Consider the following 6,167-nt stretch of genomic DNA (forward strand, 5'->3'; position numbering starts at 1 on the left):
GCTTGAAATGACGGCTTGAATTGACTTGACTTGAAATGACTGCTTGGCTTTCCTCGGCTTGGCTGACTTTTTTTTTTAATTGGCATGGCTTGTCTTTTTTTTGGGGGGGTGACATGTTTTTATTTGAGGCGTTTTTTTTTTTAAGGCAGCCTGATTTTTTTTTTTTTTTAATTGAGCCCGGGGGTCTTGGCTTGACATGGCTTGGCTTGGCATGACATGACATAGCTTGACATGAATCGGCTTGGCTTGACTTGAATTGGCTTGGCTCGACTTGAATTGGCCTGGCTTGACAATGAATTGACAACGAATAGGCCTGACATGAAATGACGGCTTGGATTTGCTAGGCATGGCTGGCTTTTTTTTTTTTAATTGGGGCCCTGAGGGGTCTTGGTTTGACTTTTTTTGTGGGGGTGGGGCTGACATTTTTTTTATTTAAGGCTGCCTGATTTTTTTTAATTGGAGGGGCCTTGGCTTGACCTTGAAATTGGTCTACTTTTAGATTTATTTTGGCAGCCTGAGTTTCTTTTCTTTTTTAGGCATCCTGACATTTTTTTTTTTTTGTTTTGAGGCGGCGTGACTTTTTTTTTATAAGGCCCGGGGGTTTTGGCTTGACGTGGCTTGGCTTGACATGAATTGGCTTGGCTTGGCTTTGCTTGACATGAATTGGCTTGGCTTGACATCAATTGGCTTGGCATAAATTGGCCTGGCATGAATTGGGCTGGCCTGGCATGAATTGGCCTGGCATGAATTGGCCTGGCTTGACTTGAAATGACGGCTTGGATTGGCTCGGCTTGGCTTGACATTAAATGACTTGGCTTGACGTGAAATGGCTTGGCTTGAAATGACTGCTTGGATTTGCTCTGTTTGGCTGACTTTTTTTAATTGGGTCCCCGGGGGGCTTAGCTTGACATGGTTGTTTTTTTTTGTAGGGGGCTGACATTTTTTATTTGAGGCCGTCAGATTTTTTTTTAAGGCAGCCCGAGTATCTTTTTTTTTAAATTGAGACCAGGGGTCTTGGCTCGGCTTGAAATGATGGCTTGAATTAAATCAGCTTGATTTGGCTACGCTTGGCTTGGACTTGAAATGGCTTGAAATGACTAGACATTGTTTGACATGACCTGGCATTTTTTTTTCTTTGGGTGGCTGACATTTTTTGTAGGCACTTTGCTTATGTTGCTTGGCATGAAATGACTTGACAAGGCCTTTTATTACATTTTTTTGGGAGGCGGCCTGACTTTTTTTTTAATTGGGCCGGGGGTCTTTGCTTGACATGAATTGGCTCGGCTCAGCTTGAAATGACTGCTTGGATTGTCTTAGCTCGTCTTGGACTTGAAATGTCTGACTTGAAATGACTTGAGTGTGCCAGGGGTCTTGGCTTTGCATGACATGAATTGACTTGGCGTGAAATGATAGCTTGAAATTACTGCTTGAAATTAATTGAAATGGCATGGCTTGACATAGCTTGGCTTTTTTTTTCTTTGGGGGGGAGCCGACTCAGGCGGCCATTTTTTTTTTTTAAGGCAGCCCGACTTTTTTAATTGGAGGTGCGCTTGGCTTGACATGGGGTGATACGGCTTGAAATGACGTGACACTGCTTGGCATTGCTTGAAATGGCGTGATACATTTGGTTTGGCACCGCTAAAAATGGCGTGATACGGCTTGGCTTGGAATGACTCGAGTTGGCTTGGACTTGATATGGCTTCAAATGACTTGACATGGCTTGGCATTTTTTTTTCCTTGGAGGGTTGACATTTTTTGCGGTGGGTTGGCTTTTTTTGCTTGGCATGAAATGACTTCACATCTGATCTGAAATGACTGACTTCAAATGACTTAGCTTGGACTTGAAATGACATGGCTTGAAATGGCTTGGCTTTTTTTCTTTGGGGGGGGCTGACATTTTTTGCAGAAGCTTGGCTTTAAATGACGGCTTGGCATGATGGCTTGGCTTGGCATGACGGCTTGGCTTGGCATGACGGCTTGAAATGACTGCTTGGTTTGGCTTGGTTTAAAATTACGGATCAGCTCAATGGCTTGACTTTTTTTTTGGCGTGGTGGGCTTGGGTGGGGGGGGTGGCTTGACTGGGCCTTCAATGGCACGGCTTGAAATTTCTTGAAGGCTTGACTTGACATGGCTTGGCTTGAAATTGTTTGAATGGGCTTGACTTGACGTGGCTTTTTTTTTTTAGGCGGCCCGACATGGGAGGGCGCAGTGGGGCTTGGCTTGATTGAATTTTTTTTGCAGGGGGGACTTGACATGGCTTGGCTTAAAAATTTTTAAGGATGGAAAGACATTCCATGCAAGGATACTGTTGTGTGGTTGTACCATCCAATGACAGCTGTGAGACATGCAAAGTGTCAAGCAGAGCTAACGTGATCAGTGGTACTTTTCAATAACAGTTCTGCAGTTGGTGCAGATAATCATTGCACCATTTTAAAGTGGCCAATAACAGTATTTGTCAAGCAAGTTTAAGTGTGCAATTGTACAGAAGTCCTTGAGCACTTTAAAGTGTGCTGTGGAATAGAGATCAGTGATGACGGTTCAAGTACAGAGCTGGAGCCACAATGATTATTGCAATAATGTTGTTCCACAGTGGTGTGCTAAATTGCCAAGAGCCACTATCTCGGCCGATTTGGGTTACTGTTTCTGGAGTTAATTGCTAGATCGAAGAAGTTGTGAATGTCTGCTGGATTTGGTGTGCATGGATCGGTAGTGCTTGTGTGAGGGGAGTAGCTGGAAAAGGTGGTGGGCTGGGTGTGGGGGTCCAGTAGGATTTTCCGTGCCCTTGTCTTGGTTCTTGCGGTGTGCAAGTCCTCAAGAGTGGATAGGATGGGACCAATGGTGTTTTCCGCAGTTCTAACTGTCCATTGCATTCGGATTTTGTCCTTTTTGTGGCGGCCCCAAGTCAAACCATGATGGAAGAACATAAGATTGATTCGATGACTGCTGTGTAGAACTGTTTGAGCACCTCCTGTGACAGGCTCTGCTTCCTCAGCAGCCTCAGGAAGTACATCGTCTGCTGGGACTTTTTCAGGATGGAGTTGGTGTTGACCCCCCACCTCAAGTCCTGGGGGACTGTGATTCCCAGGAACTTTAAGGTCTCGACTGTTGACACAGGGCAGTTGGACATTGTGAAGGGCAGCTGTGGTGAAGGATGTTTCCAGAAGTCCACAATCATCTCTACCATCTTGAGCTGCACCAAAGCACCAGCTGCTCCACTTGTCAGCACGCAGACTTGTCGCGGTCTTTAATGAGACCGATGACTGTGGTGTCTGCGAACTTTGAGTTTGACGGCTGGGTGTTCAAATGCAATCGTTCGTGTCGAGGGAGAAGAGCAGTGGAGAAAGGACACATCTCTGCAGAGCTCCAGTGCTGGTGGTGTGCGTTGTTGTCCTTCCCAACCTCACCTGTTGTGTCCATCCAGTCAGGAAGCTGAGGATCCAATGGTAGATTGTAGGGGACACACAGACATGGAAAAGTTTGGAGGTGAGGAGTTCCGGGATGATGGTGTTGAAGGCAGAGCTGAAGTACACAAACAGGATCCTTGTGTTTGTCGCTGTGCTCAAGGCTGCAATGCAGCCCTATGTTGACTGCATCCTCCACAGACCTGTTTGCCCAGTAGGTGAACTTGCAGAGGGTCCAGTGATGTTCTTTAGGTGGTTCAGCACAAGGCGTTCAAAGGACTTCATGACCACAGACGCCAGAGCGACAGGCCTATTGTTGTTCAGTTCCGATGTTGCTAGTTTCTTGGAAACTGGGATGATCGTAGACTGAAGCAGGATGGGACTTCACACAGCTCCAGGGATCTGCGTATTTGTGTGAAGACCGGAGCCAGCTGGTCAGCGCAGATTTCAGGCAGGAGGGGAACACTTTGTCGGGCCCTGCAGATTTCTTGATCTTCTGCTGCTTGAAGAGCCGTCTCACGTCCTGTTCGTAGATCTTTAGGGCAGGGGTGTAGTTAGGGTAGTGTCTGGTCGGGGTGGGCAGATGTGGGACGTGGGGGAGTCTTTTTCAAATCTGCAAAAAAAAAAAAAAAAAACATGTTCAGTTCATCAGCCAGACCCTTATTGTTCACTGCTTGGTGTCTGATAGTTTGTGACTGCTTTCCAACCATGCCACACAGATGCGGAGTTGTGATCAGTAAAATGTTTTTTTTCAGCCTCTCTGCATAGCTTCTCTTTGCGATGATAATTTCCTTTGTTGATTGTTTCGGGTGTGTTTGTACAGTGCCCTATTTCCACTTCTAAATGCGGACGCTCGCATTAGGGTCTTTTTTCAAGGTGGCCTCACTTTTTTTCAAGTTTGAGGGAATGTAAACAACACTTGGTTTCTGTCAGAGATTTTCTCGGAAAAAGTTCAAGAAATGACTCGGCACACAGGAAAATTGTCTTCAATATCGGCGGAAGCGGACCTCTGAGAGCGAACAAAGGTTAGTTGCTCCGCGATCACACTTAAAGTCCCGCCTCCGCGAGTTCGACATTTTATTGTAACATATGCAAAATACAAGATAAACACTGCCCCCGATATTTGCATGCCGCACCCCCGGTAGAGACCTATTACCTGTTTTTTAAACTTGAACCTCACGTACATTGGCGCCTTTTCTGCCTGGTCTACATCGAATTAACATGTTGCAGAGTTTGCGGATGGCCAATGTCGCCTGGGCACGAGTGTGTTCTCAACTCGTCTTTTGTTGTTCCCGAATTATTCATTCCCTTTTGTGACCGAGTTTCGCCCTCTCCCCTGTGGTCGCCTACCTGTATTGACGTGCCAATTGTGGACATTAACGGCCCTCCGACGAGGTGGCCGGCGCCTTTGTGTACAGGCATTTGGGGGTGCTGGATACACACCCAAACGCTTCGATGTGCCCAAATAAATGAAACTTTAAACATGATACAAATTTTCTCTAACAGCCTTAAATTGCTTGGCTTGAAATTTTGGGGGGGCTTGACTTGACATGGCTTGAAATGACTTGATGTGGCATGGCTTGGCTTGAAATGGCCGTTTTCGTTTGTAGGCGGCCTGACATTTTTTTTTTAATTGGGTGGGGGGGCTTGCCTCGAAAAACAATTTTTTGGGGGGTGGTGGGGGTGTTGCTTGAATTGACATATCTTGAAACGGCTTGATGTGGCTTTTTTTAGGTGACCTGGAGGCTGAGGGAATGTAAACAACACTTGGCCTTAAATGGCATGCCTTAAAATTTTTTGGGGGGTGCGGCTTGACATGGCTTGAAACTGCCTGACATGGATTTTTATCTTTGTGGGGTGTGGGGGACTTGGCTTGGCATGAAATGACTTGAGATGGCCGAGCCTGACTTTTTTTCGAGGGGGCCCAACTTTTTTTTTTTGAGGCAGTCTTTTTTTTTAGACTGCTTGATTTTTTTGGGGGGGGTGGGAAGCGGGCTGATATTTTTCACGGCTCAGCTTAAAATGGCACGTCTTGAAAATTTTGGGGGCCTGAGGGTCTTGACTTGACATGGCATGAAATCCATCCATCCACCCATCATCTACCTTATCATCCATCTTATCCGGGGCCGGGTCGCGGGGGCAACAGCTTTAGCAGAGAAGCCCAGACTTCCCTCTCCCTGGCTACTTCGTCCGGCTCTCCCCAGGGGATCCCGAGTCGTTCCCAGGCAAGCTGAGTGACAGTCTCTCCAGCGTGTCCTGGGTCTTCCTCGGGGGTCTCCTCTCGGTGGGGCCTGACCGGAACACCTCACCGGAGAGGCGCTCAGGAGGCATCCGAATCAGATGCCCAAGCTACCTCATCTGGCTCCTCTTGATGTGGAGGAGAAGCGGCTCGACTCTGAGCCCCTCCCGGATGACCGAGCTTCTCACCTTATCTCTAAGGGAGAGCCCGGACACCCTGCGGAGAAAACTCATTTCGGCCGCTTGTAACCGGGATCTCGTTCTTTCGGTCACGGCCCATAGCTCGTGACCATAGATGAGGGTTGGAACGTAGATCGACCGGTAAATTAAGAGCTTCGCCCTTTGGCTCAGCTCCTTCACCACGACAGACCGATACAACGGCCGCATCACAGCAGAGGCTGTAACCAATCCGCCTGTCGATCTCCCGCTCCCTAATGCCCCCACTCGTGAACAAGACCAAGATACTTAAACTCCTCCACTTGGGGCAAGATCTCCCCGACCAGGAGGGGGCACTCCACCCTTTTCCG

This window comes from Hippocampus zosterae, chromosome 1 (genome assembly GCF_025434085.1).
Source record: "Hippocampus zosterae strain Florida chromosome 1, ASM2543408v3, whole genome shotgun sequence".
Lineage (NCBI taxonomy): Eukaryota > Metazoa > Chordata > Actinopteri > Syngnathiformes > Syngnathidae > Hippocampus > Hippocampus zosterae.